At 33.8% G+C, this 25,828-nt stretch overlaps 1 long non-coding RNA gene across 1 annotated transcript in view; it reads left to right on the top strand.

Annotated features, from left to right (window-relative positions):
• The window catches only part of LOC146995107 (uncharacterized), a 709,494-nt gene that overhangs the window by 221,847 nt on the left and 461,819 nt on the right, over positions 1-25,828 (top strand). Inside the window, exon 2 of the long non-coding RNA XR_015043546.1 lies at positions 1,519-1,554. This is a non-coding gene — a long non-coding RNA (uncharacterized LOC146995107). The remainder of the gene's footprint in view (positions 1-1,518; positions 1,555-25,828) is intronic.

Genomic DNA, 25,828 nt, shown 5'->3' with positions numbered 1-25,828 from the left:
CTCTCTGATGTTCTTTGCCCATTCGTCGAGCAAAGTTTTATGTATTTATTTATTTTATGTTTCGCCATTAGGCGCTACGCGGAAAGCGATTTCCCTGTGGAGGACGTTTTAAGGGAAACTAGCTCGTATCTGTGTTACACATGAGGAAATCTGCGAAAACGCCAATGCAGCGAGCCCGTTCGCCAAAAGTGGAACCCTAAGCAGAAATAACAGTGTTCAGCGGCTTTTACCGCGCCGTGCAAAGTTGATTAAAAAACTTTTCGATACATGACAACCATTCGAAATTTCGTTGAAGCCTGCATATTATTGCGACATATTATGGGAAAACATAGTAACATAAAGGAACTCTACTGCCGCGGAAAAAAGTTTAGATTTGCAGGGGATTTGATTAACTTTATAAATGGCAATAGAACAATGTTGGGAATTTTGATTTGATGTTTTTAACTGTATTTTTGTTTTATCCTGTGTTGGGTGTGCTGCGTTAACCATGAGACCGATTATTATCGGCCAGGTGAGTTGCAACACACTCGTATATTATGTTACATTACATCACACCGCAGCCAGTTATTTGTATTTCTTTAAGAGAATTTTTGCGTCGTTGGACGACAGAAAATTTAATATAATCACTCATTAACTTCAGTAACTTAAAAACTCATTATTTCCAGTAACGTGAAAATAAAACTTCGTGATTATCTCATTAAGTAAATAATACTTTTTTATTTTAATTTCTGTATATATTGTATTTTCATTGAGAGCTTGTCTCGTGTTCAGCAAAGCGAAAAATTTACGATAATATTTTAATTTTTGCTTCATACCACAGCAAGAAAAATTACAAAATCATTGTATAATAAATTCTTTGCTTTCAGCCGTGAAGAATAAAACGGGCGCTTTAATAAGCCTCTCTAAACAGTGTTAGAATAGATGATTTAAAATCATAAATTACGAATAAATATCAATTTACTATGGTTATTTGATAAAACTACCAAATAAATGCCAAAACTCAACTGGCGTGATACTTCCGCACTTTTGTTATAAATACATTATCTTACTACCACTTCAATTAATTTACCGTTTTAATGGTTATAAACTTCAAATATTTTTGTCACTTCAATGACGATAATACCGCAAACATTTTGAAAAATCCTTTATAGCTAACAATTTGCTTCGAATCTAGGATCAATACGTCCATTCCCAAAAGAGTAAATCCTCTTATAATTCGCACGCGGTCACAAGTTGTTGCCACGCAGTTTTATAGAAATATCTCAAATGTTAACCCAATAATTTCCATCATTCTCACAGATTTTTCTGGTATTAATAGCCGTAACAAAAGACGATTCATACAGATGCTGAAAATAACTGTTGCAATTATATATTAATAAGCAACTTATTAGGTTACGTATATAAGGTGGTATTATAATTTCATTCTGACTTGGCAATTTAGTTACTCTTGTTAATGTATTGTGTGATTTATTAACGTAATATGCACCGGAGTTTCTAATGAATTTCTTTTCATTTCAGTTCTGGATCGATCCGGGTAATTTAACTTCCATGGTGGTAAGTCTATTCCCTTTAAATTATTGTTGTGTAAGTATAAATGCAGCCGCTAGTATTGAATTTGGAAGATTTAATGGAGAATGGAAATTATAGAAATAATCTTGGATTTTATAATAAAAATTCTAATTTTACCTAATGCTGAGTAGCGACTGGATGCGAGCCCACGCTTTCAGATCTGTGTCCGTGTAATTTAAGAACAAGGTGCGAATAATTTTCAGTGAAAACAGAATAGGTAAGAAAATGCATCAAATAAAATTTGGATACTAATATAGATCATGGATATCCTCCGTATTTATCTGTTACTAACACATTAAAGGGGGGAGTCGTAGTACTACGATTTATCTCGACTGTAGCTTAAAGGCGAAAGTCGTAGTAATACGATTTATCTCGAATATAGCTTGCGCATCTCGACTACAGCTTGCGCAACTGTAGCTTGCGCATCTCGACTATAGCTTGCGCAACTGTAGCTTACGCATTTATCTCGATTGTAGCTTGCGCATCTCGACGGTATCTTGCGCAATCCATGCGCCACTTTATATTTGTAATTAGTATGTTTTGTTGTTTGAAGCTGTTCGGTTATTCAAATTCTACTTACAGTAAGTAAAAATCCTTCAATATGGTTTCACGTAAAAATAAAGATATATATACAGACGATTTGATGGACATTGAAGAGCCACAACCTGGTACATCGATTTCGGCACCACGGACTCCACGATATAAAATTGATCCGCCTGGACATCTTTCGCTAGACATCAAAAAGCACAAATTAATTCGGATAGAAAATAAAGGCAAAAAGCTATATGCCCAACGAAACTGCGTACATAAAAAAAAATAAAAAAGCATAAAAAAAAAGAAAGTTGACTTGCTTCAAATGCGAGTTTTGCAATGCACCTCTTCACCGTGGCGAGTGTTTTCAACATTATCACACTCATAAAAAATACTAGATTCTTCTCATAAATACGTACTTTAAAACATTTTTTGTAATTAGTGTTTAGTTCTTTTTTAATATTTCTTGTAGTTTTAAGAGTTTAAATAAATAAACTTTTTAAGTCTAAATTTTTTTATGATTACACAAAATATCGCCCGCTCTAGGACGAAAAACGAGGCGAAGCGGTCGCCGCGTTACCTAGCATACTTTCGTCAAGATCCCCCGCCTTTAATGTGCTAATAGATATGCTTCTTCGGATAAATTATTGCTGGAAGTTAACAGACCATTTCTGCAAAATAACACTTTCCTTCACCAATAGTTTTAATGGTTTGCGGATTGAAAAGTTAATGTTATAGAATAGGTGGCTTTATCGATGAATTTCAAGCTGATAGGAAATATCCGGGCTTTCGTATTGAGAGTCATTTATTGTAAATGATAATAATCTAACAAAAGTAAGAATTAAAGCTGCTATCATCAGTGTTTCTGAAAATGTAACTCATGCTAATTTAAACAGCCAGTATTTGTGGGATTAATCTGCACAAAGTATCAGCTATAAGCTCGCAAAATATTTTATCTTCTAATATTTCTTGGATCTTTAAACCACGTTATTTTTAAAATGTGATGCTTTAGCTTCTTTAAATAAAATTATAACCTCTAGCTTTAAATGTAAAGTTCGGCTGAATAGTAAAGTCTCTGAATGGTAATTCGACTTGTGTTCAAGGCTGGCTACATGGACGTTTTCTTGGTTTTTCCTATATGTAACGTAGATCTGGGCTAGTGTTCCTTAAAAAACCTTCCAGAAAGGCATATCTTCCTATAGGCAGATATCTATAGCCTGCTTTGTCATAATCATGCAAATCAAAATAATTCTAAAATCTGATTATTCTGTAGTTAACCTTAAGTTACGTAGTTGAGCAATCATTGTCACAGAATTTAAGTCAAATAGAATCGAACTGAGTAAATATATGGATTGATGACCACAGTTCTTTTGTAGTTATGAAATAGAACATTAATCACAAATAAAATGTTCCAGGCCTAGCAATGACAAAGGCCAGTCTAAGTCTAACGTCATCAAGACTGAAAGGATTAAATCGGTAATTTTAACTCTATCTTAATATTTTCAACTAGAAAATAAGTTTAAATGTTTACTTACTGGCACGAAGGTTTTGTGATAGCTTCTAATTATCCCCGCTGTTAACTTAATTACTAAAAGCAAGGCTTCAAAATTGCAGTTGCACAGCAAGCCGTCGTTTTATCAAAGCTAACTGCTGTATTCCTCTGTGTGTGTTGCGTCTCCTTCTATCGCAGTTAAATTTGCATAGCTGTAAAGTGTATTGAGTTGGAACCGGGCGGAGCAACATCAAAATAACCTGTTAATTCAGACTTAAAATAAAGCTTTACAGAGTCTCGTTCATGCAGGTAGGAATATAAACTCTTTCCGTCCTCCGTGGTCTCATTCAAGCTTCTCGTGGAACTAAAATAAACGGAAGTTCTACAGCTTGCAGTCGAGCTAAGATTCAGAGTAGTCTGTTTACAATAATAACAGAAAACTAAATTAACACCTGGAGGTAGAGCGCTTAATTGCTTTCGTCCTACTTAAGCATCTAAATAAAGTTAATCTCATTTAAATTAACTTATTCCAAGACAATTTACGTCTTTTAAGAGTTTAGTCTTGAACCTATTCACAGACTGAATTTAAATTGAATAGAAATTCTTTTTATTTTTATTTTAAATGTGTAACCGAAACTTAGCTTATTAGATGACATTTCGTAAATTTTAATTGCTAGCTTCAATGTAAATAAGTAAACTCTTAATGTGTAACATATATAATTATTTGATAGCCTTCAGTTTGTTTGGTCGCTGGTTGTATAATCTAGTCCAATCCTATTAAATATTTCTAATTCAGCATTTTCCATTTCATAATTTCATTTTTATTCTGAAGCTAAAAAAGCTGAAGCTTCTGTTATGCATTTAACAGTATCTTTCCTGTTTAATTTATGATTCCCCCCTTTCCGATGAAAATATTTTACTCTAACAAACATCAAAGGAATCACTTTATTGTTGTTAAAATGTCAATACGTCATTACGAGAAAAACTAGACAGTAAAAATTATATAATATTCAGTGATACATATTTGATTACTATTCGAGAGGTATTTAATTCAGTTGAAAAAAATATGAAAGCCTTCAGATTTTTTTTTCTTTTACAGATGCATGCACGTTTCGAGAGCATTTGGGCTAACTCCACATTATGCTAAAAATATTTAAAAACAGCATACCTTTAGAAGCCAAGACATATCTTTAAAAGACAGTCTCGCGCGCCAGAGATAAAAATATTTTATTCCCTACAGTGTTGCCACTGCTTGGTTTGAATTTTTTGAGTTATTTAATCAAAAATTCGTTACAGTTTTACAAATTATGAACTAGACAATAAAACAAATTCCAAATTCCGGCTTATAGGTGCCCATATTCTGGTAGAGGACTATTATTCAAAGTTTTATGACCGTTGAACCGTTGTGGTTTCACAGTGCGAGAAACATACATACCATCATGTAGATTCTTCATTATTTAGTTTCTTTAAATGCAATACAAGGCGATAATATTTAATGGCAACAATTTGAAAAGTGATTCGACACAAAATGCCGTTTTGAGATTAATAGCACTTTTGGTCTAATGAAAATGAAATTTTTACGAATTATTTACGAAGGCTGTTGAATCGTAGTTGTTTACAGAAGCTGTTGACAGCTACAGGCTTCAGAATCTGGCTGCAGTTTCTGTGTTCTTGCTGGAACTTTTCCGTATGGTTTCAAGGTATTGTTTTTTCCCCCCGGTTACGAATTAAAGAGTTACGTAGTTAATAAAATTAAGTGCTCAGTGGTGTTTCGCCTCCTTGAAACTTGGGGGGCAAACTTGAAATATTTACAAACAAATGCTTTATGGGATTAAACTTGATCTGGTAATACAATTTTAGTCTAATAAGCCTAGCAGGCGTGAGATGGATTATAGCTATGTCTGAGAACAATGATAAAGTACTGAAAAGGTTAACTTTTTTATTTGAACAGAATTTAAAAATAAAAGCATTCTCTTGTGATACAATTTCCACAATTCATGGTGATGCCAAATAAAATAGAGCAGTCCAAATTAAATCAAAAGTTGAATGGTAGTCGATTAGCCGATTAAATAGCTCTAAAAGCTGCCTTACTAATTGTACCGGAGATTCAAAATTGAAGTGTCGGCAGCGAGAGAACGCCAAGCCGAATAATTGAAACTATCAGAGCTGGCAGGAAACTAAGATCTTACATCACATGACGTTAATGACTTATGACTATGATGTTTCAGCCACAGCTTGAAAGCTTCCTATTGACTAGATTAGCAGAAGGCCTCTTCTGTTATGTTTAAAAGTGTTTAGATTTGAATAGTTCAAACTCTCTAAAAACACTGACCTCGTAAACCATCTTAATAAAAGGAAACATCACCATCTGATAGTGAGAAATCTGGCAAGCTAGATAGTTTCGGGATGGCAGATTAAAGGAAGGTACAAAAACTTGGTTTTCGAAGCTAAGAAACACAAGCTTCCTTGCTGAAAATGCAATATAACGCCGAACTGTCAAAAAGTTCTTCAATTCAGTTTGCAATATAACTTTAATTACGTTATCTTGAATGGTGTCACTTTTTCTTGCACACTTGCACATTTTTCTATAGAGAGAAGGCTAACACGTTTTAACAGCCATTGCTAGAATTTTTTGTACAGGATATTTTGCATTCAATTTGAAAAAAAGTTATGTGAGTTTCCAAAAGCCGATGTTAATATATTTGCGTAAATAACATTTTCTAAGCGTAGTTATTTTCCCATCCTTCACACTAGACATATTTTTAACGAAATTTAATTACTGCGTTTCTTTCTGGTGAAGCCTTCAAAAACTTTGATAAATGCAAACATTATACCTCGGTAATTATTTATGCATAAAACCACCTGAAAAGTTATTGCAAATTAAACAGAAAGTTGAAAAACAGAATTCTACTGTGAGGCAGCAATTATTTTTATTAGATTGCCTTTTCGGAGAAAAGCAATATGGCCCGAAAACTTTGAGAAAAACTCTTTTACTTCGAGAGAACCTTTATTAATTTATACATTCATTCAATTTCGAAAAGAAGAAAATTTGGAACTCATTAAGAATAGATGTATCATTGAAAGAAAAATCCTAAATTATTCACAATTACGCTCTGTTTTCTCATTACAGAAACAGAATGAGTTGAATAAAGAGAATATAAAGGCCTTTGAAGCAGCTTTTGGGCTAAATATCTTCCTTTTCTTTCTCACGAATCCGACAGCGGCTTTTAAAAGACCACTTCAACGCTCTTGTTTATGTTGAACTCGTAAAAGCAATTAGGACCTGCAGAAGGAGGAGTCCCGAAATGTTGTTTCGTCCAAAAGCGAATGCCATCTTTTGAAAAGCGGATCGTAAAACTTTTTAAAACGCCTCGACGTCGCACTTAAAACGTCACGAAGCTGCAGAATTGTTGTTTTTAATTTGGCTTTAATAAGCAGTGTTTTAGGGCGGAATGATGGCGATGAAGAGCGCACGAGTCGATCTTTGTCGACGTGTCGATGAGCAGAGTTCGACTTTATGGCTTCATTTAGCTAGTTAAATTTAAATAATAATTATGATACTTTTACCATCGTTAATATAAACTCTACAAACACAATCTTATTAAAGGGATTCCCAACAAGCTTGTTATTTTCTTGATGATTCTAGAAACATGCGTATGGGTGTTTCTGTTTGAACAACAAATGGTATTGAAAGTCTTTAAGGAAATGGAACACGCTTAAAATACGCTAGAATGGATCATGGAATTGATGAGAATCTAAAATTATTAATACAAAGTTGTTGCTTTTCACTCTTAAACTTATACAGATGCAACTATTATATATTATCCAGTTTAATTTTCCTTTCTAAGCGCTTAATTGTTTCGTGTATGTACTTCTGATGTTAAAAGTGTTATGCATATACTTGAGTTATCACATACTGTATCGTATTTTTGAGAATTCGGGTTATAATCTTTCGAATGAATATTTTATTTTTTTTCCAATGGCGGGGGCTCAGCCGATTTCGGCTTGGTCACTCGTAAGGCCAGAAGTGGTGATGACTTTACTATAGAGGCATCTAATAGGTGGGCCACTTTTGCCTCCTATGAAGGGACGGACTTGTACTGAGCTGTACTGCGTGCGCACTTTCATGAGTACTACGGAGGTGTGTTGCACATGTGCGCACTGCAAAATTAGTTTTGTAATATATTGTAACGATATAATTAGTAATGAAATGTTTTGTCTAAAACAATATCGTAATATTTAGTGTAATGTATTGTATGCAGCATTATTGCTGACAGTCAAATCGTGTACATGGTAGTACGTATTAATGGAAAAATAAGTGGAAACTGTGTCTTACCTCTTATTAGCATTACTATTGTTTGCATCTTAAAGTATAATTAGAGTTTTTTATTAGCGTTATTATTGGTCATAAAATTGTAGTGAGCTGCACTGCGTGTGCACTTTCAGGAGTACTACGTGCACTATCAAGGATACAATGGGGGCAGTTTTGCATAATGGGTGCACTACATAATTAGTATTGTAATGTATAATAATTGTATAAATGGTAATGTTTCTATTTTTCAGTTTCGTAACATACACTGTAAAGTCTATGTGTGTACTGCATAATTAGTATTGTAATGTATTGAAATTGTATAATTGGTAATGTATGAATTGTATAAATCAGAATCGTAATATATAGTGCACAGCTGCAAAATTAGTTTTTAAATGTATTATAATTGAATCATTAGTAACGTATTGTAAATTAGCATGTTACAAAAGCCCCTGTATGGCCATGTACTTATATTTTTCTCAGATATCAACAAACACAGGGACCCGGGCAGTTGGACGGCAACGAACCCCATCGGTGGCTCTGGCGGAAGTGGTGCCGTACTGATTAACCATTAAGGTAAAGGGACGTCCTCCGTCACTTATCACTTACTTTTGAAGGGACGGACAGTTACAACCATACCTTTTCCGGGATTTGAACTCAGGCCCTTTGGTATCGCAGTCGGCTTCCCTAACCACTTTACCGTATGGGCGGCTCTTTCGAATGAATATGCACTGGACCATACAAAGATAAGAAATTCATGTGTGCGGTCCTCCACAGGCCGCAGTGTGCTGTTAGGAGCTGTTACGAGTTGTCACAGAACAGGTTGTGATATTGCAGAAGCAATAATTCGTTCAGTTACAGTTCCACTCGACATTATAAGAGTCATAACTTCACGATTTTAATGACACTGTGTCTGTCACCAAAGCCTCTCTATTTCAAGGGGGCTGACGGGCCAACGACTCTGTTGCTCCTGTGGTGTCGTTTCAACTTCAACAAATTACAGGACGTAAAATAAACCGGAAAATTACGAGGGCTTGACTACTTCGATATACAAATTGTTCTAGACAAGGCAAAGAACTCAGAATGCTGTTACAATCTGTACTAGAAAGACTTGCCACTAGCAAAATCCTCACATTATGAGGATAATAACCGACAATAATCATTTCTATAACTTCAATGTTGCTATGCATTGTGATACAGCTGCTCATTAATTTATATTAAATGTATTTTTGTTCTATATCCAGTAAGTAATACGTAACCTTAATAAAGGCAGCCAACAAATCACTTACCACGTGGATTCGCGATATCAGTGCAGTGTACAATCATCATCTCAAACACTTCACTGGAAAATAAAACTTGGATCTTTTTAAAACGAGAATCACAATATAATTCGCAATAGCGACAGGCAGCTACAATTTCTATAAACTTGCCATCTAAAATATAGATGATACTTTAGAAAAATAAACTTTGCAACTTAATGTTTAAAAACCGCGTTAGCTTTTGTTTTACCTAAACTCACGAATTCTTTTTGTAAATGGTAAAATGCATTTGAATCACGTTTCATCAATACGTATTTGAATGTCATTGCCACCAAATTATGTTTTTTATGAAAATAAACTACAAAATCGATCATGCCGAATCGTCGCTGTTTTTGTTATAAATGGCAAATTATTGTGGAAAAAAAATGAATATAAATGTAAAGTTTTTTTTAATTGTTTTTCATTTTTTTATTTTAATTTATATCTTTTTTTTTTTTTTTTTTTTTTTTTTCTGTTAAATTCGAGCGAAATCTTTATGTTAGTAAACTTATATTCCAAAAACAATTTTTCTATTTTTTTGGTACAAAAAGTTAAAAAGAAGAGTATGAAAAGTCGAGATTCCCGCAGAGGCATTTTACTGCCGTACAGTTTTCAACTATTTCCCCTCACAATATTATTTTCATCCGAAGAGTTAAAATGCCATACTCTACCCAAGCCAAACCAAAGGCTATCAACTCGTTGGTATTCACATACAGTTTAATATTTTCAGCTTCTTTCTTCTTTTCTTTCCATTAAATTTCGCGCTTTTCCAAGCATTCATACTACCGCAGCGAAATATCCATCTGCCCACTTCCATTGTCGAATAGTTCTTATTTTTCTGAGCTCCACCCTGTGCGAGCCTGCCTAGACAATGGCCTCTTCAAACCACACTTAGAGAACGGGAGGGCATGGAAAAAAAATCCCCCCATGCACTCAGGATGATATCCACTTCAGACCAAACCATTAAAGCCGACACCTCCAAAAGGAATCATCCTTGGCTTTTATACTTCAGACTAACCTTTATGACTGTGGTCTGTCTCCTCTCTCTCTCTCTCTCTCTCTTTTTTTTTTTTTTTTTTTTTTTTTATATGTGTTGCGAAAGAGCCCGGATCGGCCCTTAGAAAGCCATTAAAAGACCGGCACTGAAGGGTTAGAGAGAGTAAAATAAAGAACTTCTGGGTATGAAAGAGGTAAGAGGAAGTTCTAGGGTAGTAGAGAGGGAACTGTTTTTGCAAGGAGAGTAGATACTTGCAAATGTAGCGTATCTGTTACACAAGACTGGGAATTTATTGTTACGGTAACTTCCGGAGTGCTTGAAATGAAATAAATGCAAAACGCCAAACATTTGTTTGTGGAAAGTTAGTTAAGGTTTGTACCAATTATTTTAATATTTTGCATCTGTTTTTGACTAGAGATTATAATGTCACATTTTTTTTCCAATTTGGATATATTTTCGTAATAAAAACTAGCCGATAGACAAGTGACGGAAGGAGTGGAATTTTTTTGAAGTGAAGTTTGTCTGAAGCTGGGTTCTTGGCAGATGACTGGAGTTTTTGTAAATTTTCTTACGTGCAACTTAATTTGTAAGGCAAATAATACGATCCAATTTCTTTCATGAAGCTCTTGTCGGAGGCATTGTTTATTTTAAACTGGCCTTTTCTAGATGGTTGGCCGTTATTAAATGGTACAATCCAGTTCACATAACATAAATATATTATAGTACGCTAAGTTTAATTATGTACTAATATTCAGAAAAACTAAGGAAGATTATTAAAAAATGAAAGCGAACGCGATGTTCTGATTTATGGCTTTCTGTAGTCATTTCAGTATCTGACTGCCATTTCAGAATCCATCCTTCGTCATATGATTAAGCGTTTTCAGGAAACTGGTCGAAAAAGGTGATTGACTTGCCGATATCCGACAAACCATGTTTAGTCCAATATGCAATAGTGTCGTTCAACGGATGTCCCAGTATGCGTATTTAGTAAAATGATAGATACTAATTTGGCACACGCATACGTATCAGTGTTTGTGAAACATACTCAGTCTTTCTTTTCTTTTGTGTATGTGTGTCTGTTTGGGAGCACATACACACACGTACACACGCATATGTGTGGTTCTAGACGGAGTTCACCGGAGCCCTAAATAAGAAGGCTGTGTCACTTCTGTGTAACTGAACAACAGTTTGAATAGAAATCTGATCTCGAAATTTTATTTTTAGCAATAAAAATTATATTAAAAATCGCTTATTAAATTTTAATTTATCTCTGTACATTTAATTTAATTTTAAACATTTAATTACTTTAATCTTTAACTGTTTAATTATTTTAATAATTAATAATTAATTAACTGGACAACAAGTTATTAATTATCAATTAACATTAATTAAAAACAATGAAATTATAATTATTAATATTAATAATTAAATATTTAAATTCTTAATGATTTTCATGTCCATTTTATATATTTATTTATTCTGGTTCCTCTTTCCTGACGGTCTCCATACGGCTCCGGCACTTCCAATTTTAGAAATTAAGCTCTGCCATATCCATATCCATAATGGAATCTCTAGACCAGTGATTCTCAACCACTGTGCCACGGCACTTATGTGTGCCGCCAAATTCTTAAAGTGCGCCGCCAAATTTTAGAGATATATATAGTAAAAATTATAATGGGTTTAATCCTAGTATACGGTACTCATGCGAATTAGCGAAATTCGGTTTTTAAGACATTAATAAGCGCGCCAATTGTGGTATCCAATTTTGGTGCCGAAGACTTATGTATTTGAATTAACATTGAACGAAGAGGAAGAACTAATTTAGCTTTCTAATAATCGAGACTTAATTTTAAAATATTCAGAATAAGCAATTAATTCATTTTGGATTAACATTAGATGCGATTATCCCATGAAGGCCAAAAAAGCTTTAAAAACATTATTACAGTTTTCTACATCTTATTTGTCTGAATTCGGATATTCAGTATTAACCAACATCAAAACGAAAAAACGATCGAGACTGTTAAATATAGAAAACGATATGAGAGTAGCACTGCCATTTTTACGACCAAATGGTAAATAGAGTTATCAAAAACATCAAGCTCAAATTTCTCATTAAAAGTATTCTTATTATTAACTTGTAATTTACCCCTTAATAAACATAATACTGTTTTTGTAGTACATATTATTTTATTTTGCATTCAAAGTTATTATCCTAAACTACTTTACACAGTGTATTATAGGTAAGTAAACAACTTTTAAACTTATCTTTGTATGCCGCCAAATTTTGAAATCGTTAAAAGTGTGCCGCGACAAAAAAAGATTGAGAATCACTGCCCTAGACTATAGTGACAGTCTTTCTATGGTACACTCCCTTATACCATAGTACCATAGTACACTCCCTTGGATCTTCATACCTTGAGGAAATAAACTAATATTTTTACTATTTTATTTGAATTAGCAAAGGAATAGCCATAGAAGCAAACATTCTGGATCGTAAAGCTTCTTAAAGCGCAGCAAAAAAAGGCCTTTGCGTGTACAAACAGTATCTAATTATTAATTAAAAAAATCTGATGTGTACACTACATGACTTCCTTGTACGGAATATGAAATTATACGCATTTTTTCTTGCATTTCATTTAAACTTATTGTATTGAATTAAATCTACTTCGTCGACAGCGCATAAACCACAATAGAATAAATGCATTCTTTAAAATTCACTCTATTTGTTTGCCATAGCGACACTCTGGTGCTAGGCTCACTTAACAGTATTATACTTCGTTCATATTATAACTCAGAATGCACACAATTTATATCATTTAAAGAATAGAATTATCTAATCGTTGCCACGTGTTCTATTCAAATACTATAATAAAGCTAGAATGATGTATAAAAGAAATTAAGCAAATAAAACAAAAAAGAAAGAGTTTTTCACAGACGATTGAGTATTTCTCATTCAATTAATTCAGTTGTTACTTTGCGAGAAGGCAAAAATACATAAAAACTCAAAATATCTATATTAAAAATTACGAAGTAAATCTTAAACACCTTATTTCCTCGAAAAAATTCCAGAAAGGATTAAGCATGATTTAATTGGCAATAATAAATGAAGGCGTTATCTTTGTTGTTGCGAAGCTAAGTTTTTCTAGATTGGCAACAAATCCACTACTCTACTGTTTCAAATGTGAACAATCAATGGCCGCCATAAAAAAAAAAGGCTTAGCGGTACTCAAACAACTTTAAAATTGTTGATAATTGTAAAAATATTGCATAAAGATTTACTAAAAGCATAAAAACCTTAACCAAAAGATAAAAACAACATGATTCAATCATTTTTAAAGCAAAAAATGTACAATTTACAAACATATACGAGTAAAGAAACTGAGATCCCTGATCCGGGGAACAGAGTGTATAAGATATTTCTCCCGCTTTCCAAGCGTCCTTCGTGGTGTAGTGGTTCTGCACGCTGGCCCGGTATTCCAGAGGTCCGTGGTTCGATTCCCGGCGAAGGCGTTGTTAATTTTTCATCTCTTCGGCCTCCAAAAAATATCCTAATGACTCTACAAGTGGATATATATATAAATATATTTATATACGTTTGGTGTGGCCGATTGCAACCAAAATACGAGGTGCACATCTACATGTTATAGCAGTCCTATATACAAGATTTCAACGTTCTGAGGCTACTCGTTTTTGAGTTATGCGAGATACGTACGTATGTACGTACATACGTTCGTACAGACGCCACGAAAAATTCTCTTCAGAATTCATTTTAAAGCAGTTTTATAATTTTTTTGGAGGAAAGGAGTCTTTTATTCTGTCCTTACGTACAGATATCATGCAAAAACATCGTTAAATTGCATTCGATAGCGGTCAAAATGGATATCTTCGTTGAAATATGCTGCCTGAAACTTTTCGCGATTACAATACTTCCTTTTTACTTCGTACAAGGAAGTTATAAGTTAGTTTTCGTATTTTCACGAATCTGATAACATAAATTTCATTGCAAACTAGACCTCCAAACATCATTTTAATACGTAAACTTTCCCTTCTATATCTTCTGATCAGTGGTCATTCAGGATGTAGTGTGAAGAACGTCCACGTACAGGTAGAGAAACAGAGAGAGAGGGAGTGTCCGTTTGAAGTATAATATGAACATTCTTTGACGCTTCCATTAAGGATGCTCAGAATGATGGTGGTACGACAGTGAAATGATCTGAAAGTACGTGATTGCTTCATCGCATTCAAGCGGATCTAAAAGGTTACCCAGATCACTGCAAACTTAATGGCTTTTCGATTGGCTGCTTCACTGACCTTAATATTTTTCTTGTTATTATTGGCAAAAAAAGAACATTCTTGCATATATGCTATGATTTGTTTTTTCTTTTCTTGTCAAGAAAGTGAGTAAGCGCAACTGTAGTTTTCTAAGCAACATATATTTTCATTTTTGCTTCGAGATCGACTTAGGAGGAATAAGTTGTCCACACTCAGCGTTTCATTATCCTAGCAGTCGAGTCACGTTCTGTCTACTGAGTCATGTTCGTGAGCCGGATAATAGAATGTGTGACTGACACAAGCAGACAAGACCCTAAAAAAAAGTGCTGGAAAAAAAAACTCATTGTTTAATCGTTTTTGGCTAAGCGGCTACTGTGGAGTAGTTTTCTTCCTGATATGATACAAAGCTAGGAACAATATAGCGGGATATAAAAAAATAAATGTAGATTATTTTGAAATTTTGTATGGAATTAAATTTCATATTTGCAAATTTTACTTAGCACATCTGGATTTTCTGTTAGTTTACATTTTTAATAATACAGAATGTTTAAGAGAAGAAATATTTTCTTTGTCAACAGCAAATGCAGTGCTCAGCATAGCGTGTGTTCCATAATAGCTGTATTTAAAAAAACCTGGAATTGGTACAGAAAAATAATGAACAGATGTCATTTTCAAATTGAGTTGTTCTCGCAGGCTGTGAACAATCCAGGCTGTGAGTAATCTGATAAATAATTTTGAGGGGTAAGAGGTACGTGTATAAGGTATTTCTTCCACTTTCCTAGCGTGCCTTCGTGGTGTAACGGTAGCACGCTGGGTCGGTATTCCAGAGGTCCGTGGTTCGATTTCCGGCGAAGGCGGTTGCATATTTTTCATCTTTTTTGCTTCCAATTAACCTAATGTCTCTACAGTGGCGCCCAAACTAAAAGGGTTGTGGATGATGATTCTCCACATCCAGGATTTGGCGACTAGGTCCCCTAAAACCCTAGTCGCCCTTTAAAAAGGGGAGTATATAAGCTATTTCTCCCACTTCCCTAGCGTGCCTTCGTGGTGTAACGGTAGCACGCTGAGCCGGTATTCCAGAAGTCCGTGGTTCGATTCCCGGCGAAAGCGGTTGCATATTTTTCATCTCTCTTGCTTTCAAAAAAAAAAAAAAAAAAAATCCTAATGTCTCTACACGTGCACCGTGTAGCTTGCACGAAGCGTTCCTTGAAATGTAATCTAGAAGTCTCATACCCTTTCTTCTTGCATGATACCTCTCCAAAAAACTGTTGAGTCGACGGATTTTAAGTGCTGTACAATGAAAACAATGCAGTCTCAAACATTCATGTTTTATCTGGGATTTGAACAAGGGCCAGAGCATATGTGCGTTGTAAATAACTCTTCTTAGTCAGTTTACTTACAAGGCTTCTGTAATCTATCCCTCTAATATTTATTTCTTACAGTTGGGCAGTATAGAAGTATAACTTCGTAGATTCATAAATGCGACAACAGAGTTCATAATTTAGATCAGTGTTCCTCAAACGTTTTTCAAGCGAAGACCACCTTTATAAATAAACAGAACACTTCAGACCAACTATCCTTTTCGAAAGCAATTTTTTAGCATATATTATTATTAATAGACTTAAATTTAAAATACCATTGATTAAAATAAATTAAATTTTATGTGGGTATTAAGTAATTAAGTTCATGGAAGCAAATTGAAATTACTTTTTATGAATTCAAGGCTATTAGAATTTGGATACTCTTATTAACTAAATAAATGTTGGTACTTACAATCAATGAGATAGATGAGCCTGTCGATTTTTGCATAGCTGTTCGATGTTTGGATGTGTGATGATAAGAAGCACCATAGTCACAGTGCTTTAAATTACTCTTTTTATCCCAAAGGGGCAATTTTCACAGAAAGGCTATCAATTTCGTTTTGGCATGTTGCGTTAATTCACTATAAACGGCGAATCACTTTTTTAATTGTTGTCACCAAATATTAGAGCCCTATATTATATTTAAAGAAATTAAATAATAAAGAATTTGCATAAATATATGTATGTATGTTTCTCGCATTATGATAAAACAACGGTACCTACAGCCATCAAATTTTGAATAACGTACGTCTCCACCCGAATATGGGCATCTGAAAGCGCGACTATGGAATTTGTTTTATTCTCTATTTCATATTTTACAAAGCATTTATGAGTTTTTGATTAAGAGACTGAACGATTTCAAAGCGAGCAATGGCAACACTGTATGGGGAGGGGAAGAAATTTTTATCTCCAACGCGCGAGACTGTGTACCGGAAATGCTAAAGATATGCTCTTGTAAATATTTTGCGATATTGCTGTTGGATTGAATTTTATATTTTAAGTGCGAAGAACATGATATTTAATAAAAAAGGAAACACATAAAACGTTAAAAGAAACGCTACTTTGGGGGTAATATAAAATCTGAAAAGCTTTCAGATTTCTTTTTTGTTGTTGTTGTTAAGTTTTCCTACCACTGTTTCGATTTGAAAATCAGGAGTTACAGGTACTTAAGGAGTATACTCCTTTATTTTCATAGTAATTCTTAATTACTAATTTTCTCCAGATTAACGACTGCAAAATGGACGAAATTTTATGTTCTTGAAATAAATTCATTTCCAGTTTATTTGAACCAAACGGTACTCAAGCTCAATAAAGTTAAAAGTGGAATAAAAAAAGGAGAAAGACGGAGGAAGATCAGCTAAAATGAAATGACAAAAACGAGCATTCTGAAAATTTTAGTAAATTACTAAAAATACATATATTTAGCCAACTCGAAAATAAGACTCTTGTAAAATAAAAAGGAAACTATCTCAGATCCTCCTCCCCTGACACTTACAGGAAATGTTTGCAAGTAATAAAAATGCTCACCTTTTTCTTAAATAAAAATATGTTCAGGATGGCATAACTTAAGACATTCAAACAAAAGGGATTTCTTTACGAGGACAAAGCAAACAATACGAATAATAAAATACGTGTGGTAAGTTAATCCCATGTTTTGTAGTACGCTGTGTTTAAATCGAAAATACTTTACTCTATAGCAAATTTCTCAGCACTTTTTTCGCCGTGACGCGCATAACTGATGACTCTCGCATTTTCGATATCCTCCCATGAGTACATCCGGATTCTGGCGAAACTGAAAAAAAGATTCTAAGGAAAAATAAAGCATATAGCACTGTTGAGGTTTTTCTTCCCCCCCTCTTCGTTTTTATTTTTATTCTTTCTTTGGCAATGACAAATCATTCTACAAGCAAGGAATTGACTAAACAAGGGATTTAACTATTCAAAAGAAATGGTTTTCGGAAAAAAATAAAGAACTGTAAGTCGTTTATTCCGAATTTATTTGATATAATTCTGGATTCTTTCAAATTTATAATCAACACCTACCAATACATGATTTTTATATGCACCATTAATCGAATATTCTTGAATTTTGGTTTATTTGATCACGGCAAAGGATTCGAGGCCTAAGGGGAGAGATGCCTTCGTGAAGGAAGCTGGCTCGTATACACGTTATACATGGGGAAAGCCACGAAAACGCCTATACGGCCAGCCCGTTCATCAGATTCGAACCCCGGACCGAACTACCAGTGTTCAGTGACTTTTACCGTTCGGCCGCTGGTAGGCAATTCTTAAATTTTAAATTTTAAGCCATGAAGAACTATGAAAACCCAGAAAAGTTATACTATATATGTATTCATTTAATAATGAAATGTGCTTTCTGCATTTAGATATTAGTTCTTTTGGTTAAAAGAGAAGAATTCTTTTACTTTCATCAACCTTTGAAATTTTGTTATTAGCAGATATAATTTGCTTTCTAATGTGAACAAAATTTATTTGAAAACTTATTATTCATCCCACGTAACGGCTTTGAACTCTAGTTTGATGATTATATTTGTAAATGTATAAATTCATTAATTACGAAGATTTTTCGATCGAAACTGTAGTTTCCTTTATGTCAGTAGTCTCAAACTCGAATTGCATCCTGGCTGACTGAACGATCTAAAAGCAGTTGAAGGGCCAACCGGCCAGAATTTTTTTCAACAAAATGAAAGTGGCTGAATATATATATATATGTGTGTGTGTGTAAGAAAAATAAAGAATATGTAAAACATTAAATTATCAACGTAAATTCCCCTTCTCTGTTCTAAAAAAAGTAACCCCTCTCTGCACTGCAACATTTCGAGTCTGTTCCATGTCATATGATTATTTGCTTAAATTATGTGTATATATATATATACTGGTGAACTGTTGCTGCTGTGATCGGTATTATGGCTAATGATGCCGATGGGAGTTCCAATCTTGGAAGTTTGGTTTGTTTAATTATGGAAAAGCTCGCAAGGGAAGCAGAGGAATGCCTTCATGGAGGACTTTCTAAGGGAGACTGGATTGTATACACATTACACATCGGGGACCGTCACGGATCGCCCATGCAGTCAGCCCGTTCGCCAGGACTCGAACCCCCGACCGAACTGCCTGTGTTCAGCAACTTACCACTGATGGGCAGGAATCTTAGTAAAAGGCATGGATTTTTTTCCCCTTACAATGGCGAGCAGTAGCTATTAAGGCTGGCCACATTTTTAGAGGCACCTAATGGGTGAGCCACTGTTATATGGATATTTTCGTGGTTTTCCCCGTGTATAACGTGCATAGGAGCCAGTTTTCCTTAGAAAGTGCTCCACGAGGCATTCCTCCTCTTAGGCAGATGGCCCTCGAGCACTTTATTATAATCAAATAAACGAAATCAGCCATCATCATCTCAAATGCACATACACAAAATGAATTTTTCGAAGGACCGGAAGAACACTTGAGCGGACATTACGCGGATCAATGCGTTTTCCTTATATTTCCTTTCAATAATCAAGGCGCAGAGTGGTCTAAATGAGCTCTTTTTATTGTTCTTGATTATAACAGGTGACTAAAAGTATTCCGCTTTATTTGTAAATGTGAACGGAAAATATGTGGAATGTGCGTATGTGTAAACGTAGCTGGAAATATGTGTAGACGTGGCTCGAAAAAGAACCAAATTTTATAACGTGTTATCAAAAAATAATTTCAATAAATCAGAATATTTCCAAGTAAAGTATGACAAATGTGTACGCTCTTCGGAAATTTTTAAGAGATCAAATTATACACATATCTAATTTTTCTGCTCAATTTCGTGGAAATTGCGATAAAATATTCAAAACAGCAGATTTAATGTTGATTTCAATAGATAAATGTATTGATATATAATTACAGAATACTTCCTAGGTATGAGATACAGTGGCTTATTTGCATTAACTAACCATTTGCATGTCTGTGTAGTAGTTTCAAAACATCTGATTTTCTGGAAGTTTTATGACAGTATGACGCGATGACAGTTTTATGAGTTATTGAGAATTCATAGTCGTTAACTTTTATTTGATCTTTTATGCATTAGTAAGCTGTATACATTATTGCAAGTTTCAAAGACTCCATTCGTTGTTGTAGTAGCGCATAATAATGTCGTATTAAAGATTCCCCATTCCATAGAGTGTATTTTACATAAAAAATTAACGATAATCTAATATTTCACATCTTGCTTGAATTTTCAAACTTTTACAAATGCAAGCTTAAAGGAAATATTTGCTCAAAAATTGGACTATATAAAAGAGTAGCGGCAGATGTTAGTAGAAAACATTTTATTTGATGATATTTGAATAGTTAAATCATTGACTCTTTTTTTGAGGACGCAGCTAAGTTTTTTTTTTGGGGGGGGGGAGGAGTTAACTTTGATGAAATTGTTTTTTATTCTACTGTAAAGACAGGTGGAGTAATGATGATAGAAATATTATCTATTAAAATGATGAGTGTTGATGATACATATTGAAAATGCTAGTAAATATAATTATTAATAATAAGTGTTTACAATGAGTCAAATCTGAAAACTGAAATTTCAACAAAAAACAGGATAATAACAGACTTATTTTATAACTTAAATATTTCTCAACATATATAAGAATATAAATATTTCTAAATGTGTAAAAATTATCAAAGGCAATAAATTTGTTTTTTGACGTAAATTTTACGTGTTGAAGGCATTTTGCTTCTAACTAACAAGCGTAATGAGTTTTTACTGTGTTGCGACAACTACAAAAGTTACGTTTTTTTAAATTCTCCCTATCCACGTTGTCGAGACAATTCTTTTAAAATTTTGCATCATAATTTCTAAAACATTTGAAGTAAATATCTAGAACCGACATTTAAAATGTGTACATATAGCGCACGCTCACTTTTTCGAAAGAACATGTAATATAATTACAATTTTTTTGAAAATTACGACTGGGACCTCAAGTTGTCAAAAAGTAATTATAGCATCGGTATTTAATGAATATGTTATCTTCTTCGGAATATATTTTCTATTTTATCCACCAGTATTTTCTTATATCTACGTCAGAAATTATCTGTATGCTATAATTAAAAGTGTTCTCCGCTATTTCTTTCCTTTCCCATTTTACCTATTTAATATTTAAATAATACGTTAAGTTATTGGAAAATTCTTTTTGCTGTAAATATTCACACCTTTCTTCTTTCCTGCTCAATTATCGAAACTGTCATCAAAATTTAGTGTCTTAGTCTTTTCTTGTTTTTTCTTTATACTTATGCTTGGAAAAGATTCTGTTAATCTTTGTCGTAACAAGGTGATGATTTATGGTTCCATAAGATTTTTAAAGAAAGTGGTAGATTTTCGAAACATTTAACGAGTTAGAATAGTACGTAAAGAAAGAAAATTCTGTGATAAATTAAAGGGAATTTTTTCACATTTGTATTAAGTACCATTTCCAGGGAAAAGCAAAGTCACCAGTTCAATGAGAATAGCATTCAGAATTTTTTTTTTTTTTTTTTTTTTTTTTTTTTTTTTTTTTTTTTTTTTTTAAGGGAGCTAAAAGTATGGTTACTTTTAGAACTGTCATTGTTCAATTTACAAAGCATTAGTCACTAATAACTGCCTGGTTAAAGCCGAGAGTGAATGCTTCGAAAGCTAAATAGTTTTTCCCCTTTTTTCATCACATTCAAGCGTTTATGTTTGCGATTTCGGCACTAGTCCGTTTCCGGGGGGGGGGGGCGTAAAAAGTCGCCAAACTATTATTGACATCAGTGATGCTTAATTAATTGTGGTAAGCCTACCACAGTTCACGAGTTCGATTTCACACAGTTCACAAGTTGAGTTAACGAGTCAAACAGCTCACGAGTTCAAGGGGACGGTGAACTTTAAAAAATTAGTTTTTTAAGTTTTTGTGTTGTCAACAAGAAATTTTATGCATATACATATAATAACATCAGTTTATAAAATATATGTTCAAAATTTCAATTTATTTTAAATTAAAAATTTTTAAAACCAATAATTAATTATTTTAATTAGAGATTTAAAAAGCTCCTTGCTCGCTAATTTTCAATATTTTTCCTTTAAGTTAGTTATAAAAACTTGACAAAAGTTTTTATGTATCCGTTATTGAATATAAAAAGGCTTTTTGTGAAATTAAACCCAGTTTTTGGAAAAATGTCATCTTTTGTTAAACATTATCACAAATTTAAACTTTTTAAAAAACTCATATCCATAAATGCATAAACAAATCTACTGTAACCTATAACAAGATAATTTCTTCCAAATGTCATTCATTTTTAGCTAAAAATAAGACGTATGGAGCATTTTCTCAAGACATTCGAACTGCGAAAATTTTGTTTTGAGGAAATCGAATTTAAAGATTTTCTTCAAACTTGTCTTTAATACGTTGTTATGAGAAACAGCAAATTAACTTTATGAATATGTAAACACTAGATAACATTTTCGTGTCATTTAACTAATTTTAATCCCATAATATTATATATGAGAAGAATAAATATATCGCAAGTTGGTATGTGATAAGTTATAGGTAGAAAAAACTTATGCATTATATTCAATGAAACTTTTAAGATTCACCCTTATCATATGCTTTACCTTCATTTGTCACATTTACATTATCTTTTAAGGCTTTAGAATATTTTTTACTATTTCTGTTTTTTTCCAAGCAGGTAAACTTCTCTTTTTGCTTTGGTTCAAGCGACGTTAGTTACGCTTTTTTGTAACGCGTAGGAAAAACGAGTTTATTTTCTCCTGTTCTAAGCGTATAGCATTTACATAACCAAAGTAAAATTCATTAATAGTTGTCAGTACTTTTGACTTTATATATATATATATATAAACACTTCTTTTTGTCAAATATATAAACTATAACATCAGTAAATAACCGTTGAAATACACTATTTTACATTTACTCCAAAATTTAAAGGGCGAAGTTTACGTTGTTTACACATTTTAAATGCTTGTAACTTCTTTAAAAATTAGAATATTTGAACTCGGTTTTTTGCATACGATGTAGTTTTGTTTATGGAATATTATGACAGTTAAAAAAACAAATTCAATATTTTGGTTGATTTTTAGCTATTTTAAAGTCCATCGTTCCCTTAACATAATCAGGCCCACCAGCAGCCGAGCGGTAAAGTAGTTGAACACTGGTAGTTCGAATCGCGCGAAAGGTCTGGCGGCATGGGCGTTCTCGTGGTTTTCCCCATGAGTAATGTGTATATGAGTCAGTTTCCCTTAGAAAGTCCTCCACGGAGGCATCCCTCCCTTGGACAGATTACCCTCGAGGCTTTGCCGTAATTACATAAACCAAATCAAACTAAAGCATTTAACACAATTCACGAGTTCAATTTTTTTTCCGTCTGTAAATGTTCCGCGATAAATAAGCATTTATTCAAAGCATTTCTCTCTCTTTTTTTTCTTCTCTCGTGCCATTGATTTCACAATTTGTGAATTGCACATGGATGAAAAGTCTGCGATTGATTTATTTCAAACAAGAGGCATCATAAAAAATAAACAGTTGTGCTCAAAAGATGGTGATTTAAAATTGAGTTTTGAACAAAACGTCGTGAAATGGCTTTGCAAGAATCTTGCAATGAGAGAGATGAACTGCGAAAGCAAAATTGAAGGTTACAAAATCCCTTTCTTCACAGTTGTTTGGCTCTTGTATGTTTGGTTCCAGAAGATGACATGAATTGATTTTGCGAATTGCAATTTAAGACGAATCATAATAGGTTTGTTCACCGAAACAGTTAGCATGCGGAAGGTCAACACATCAGCTTTTAATAACCCGGCCAGCAGTGCCGTTTTTATTTTGGAAATTCTATTTTCTTAAGTCCAGCGTTGTTTGGTCTTGCCATGGGGCTCTTTGAACTACCATCCAGTGAAAAAGATTCGATGGTATATTTTCAGCAATGTGCAGTTCTCCTAAGAAATCGAAAATTTTCAAATCTTCGTAATATGAAACTGTATATCACCGGTAAAAGGATTAGGCGGCGATGTAATGGCTGCCAAGAAGATGTCAGCTTTAGAAAAGGTAACTGGTTTGAAACATCACGTATTTGCTTTACATGCGCTTTCAGATTTATTTACTTGTGGTCTAAGAAACTGACCTCAATTCAATTTTGCCAAGACGAACTTAACATGTCACATAACATTGTAGTTAACTATAACAAATATTTACGCGATAATTCTACAGAAGATGTTTTGGGGACAGAAGAGGACAAAAATAAGAGGCCCTGCTCTAATTTTCTAAAAGAAAGAACAAAGCCTGTCGTGTTTTGTCCCAACAATGAGTTTTTGGACGGATTTTGCAGACAGGCGATGCTGGCGGTACCCAACGGAGGAGCTCGTTGTCTTTTGTTGTTGCATCAAGGAAAATATTAACGATGGAACCACGAATTTATCCAGATTGTTGGAAAGGGTAAAAAACTCAGGAACTTGAAGAAGTTGGCTATTCCCATCTGACAGTTAGCACACATGTAATTTCGTCGTAGATCTAGAAACAGTGCTTATATGCAAACTGTCGAGCGTTTATAGGGATCGGCTAAACGAAGAAATAAAATACAATGCGGTACTGCAAGATAATATATTTAGAGAAAGAAGCAAGCAGGAGGAATTATTTTGATTCCATTGTTCCATTCATTCGTTAAGGTAATGAGCCAAATAAGTCTCATTGAATTTGTCTCTTTTCCCCCCAAAAAAGGGAAAATTACACATGATTGGTTTGGTTAGGTTTTTTGAGAATACGGCAAAGAACACTAAGGCTATCTGCCTAATGGGAGGGATGCCTTCGTGGAGGACTTTCTAAGGGAACTGGCTCGTATACACGTTACACATGGAGAAAACCACGAAAACGCACATGCAGCAAGCCCGTTCGTGGGATTCGAACCTCGGACAGAACTACCAGTGTTCAGCGATTTTAGCGCTCGGCCGCTGGTGGGCCAAATTACTCATGAAAAGAGGGGAAAGAGGGAAAAGGGACAAATTCAATGAGACAGTATATTATTACCTTTAAGGCTCATTACCTTATAGAATTAAATTCGTTTTTGGCGTTCTCAGTCTCAGTGAAGCAGTTGGAACAAAAACTGGTTTTGGCCTGTCTAGTTAATCAACGTTGTTTGGGACTTCAAAGCACTTTTTCCTTGACAAGTTCTATTTGAAGCTCTAAACAAAAGAGATTAACAAATAATTTTGATACTCCTAGGTTGCCATTTTATGTATTTAGCATTTTCAATTCTTAAATTTATTGTTCACCTTTTTATTTATGATCAAATAGTTTTCTTTTGTCGTGTATTTCGGAAACAGAATTAGGTAGAGTCCAAATATTCTTACAGCTTCGTTAAATTTTGATTTCGACTTTTTAAATATATATATATAAATATATAAGTTTCATTCTAAAATTAGAAGAAAATTTATATTTTAGCTGATGAAAATGTACTTTGTTTAGAAAAATATGCGTTAGCTAAATAGACTCAGAAACAAGTTTAATACTCTAACTGTTTAAGGTTTAATGTTCGTGCATTCCTGTAGAGTTTAATCTTCTTCCCACAAAGTGAGTTCTAGTCTCCGAAAATCTATCCTCTTCCAATTAGCGGCTGTGGGTAGTCTTACATTGGGAAACAATGCTCTTTTCTAAGCTCTGCCACACACATGTTATTAATATATAATAAGTAGACGCGACGAAGACGAAATAATTGATGCGTTGCGCCTAGTTTAACCACATGCTTGAATAAGAGAAGGTAATTAAGGACAAGACACAAAAGCCAAAGAATGCAAAGTTAAAATGCGAAGGACAATGCATTAGCTGGCATGAGGCTAGTTTGTTTCGGGCTTAAAGCAATGTGAACATTTGCCAGCGTATGGAATTAATCTAATAAATAGAAACGTTTTAATAAAGTAGTAAATAAGAGCATTGTTATTTCTTACAAACTGCAGCTTGTGCAGCCAATTTAATTAAAGCCAATTTTTTAACACTA

The sequence above is a fragment of the Stegodyphus dumicola genome, chromosome 10 (assembly GCF_044657685.1).
Source record: "Stegodyphus dumicola isolate Sdum_Otavi_A_Nest chromosome 10, ASM4465768v1".
NCBI classification, from domain to species: Eukaryota; Metazoa; Arthropoda; class Arachnida; order Araneae; family Eresidae; genus Stegodyphus; species Stegodyphus dumicola.
Note: the sequence above shows the minus strand (reverse complement) of the source record. Positions and strands in the feature narration are given on the sequence as shown.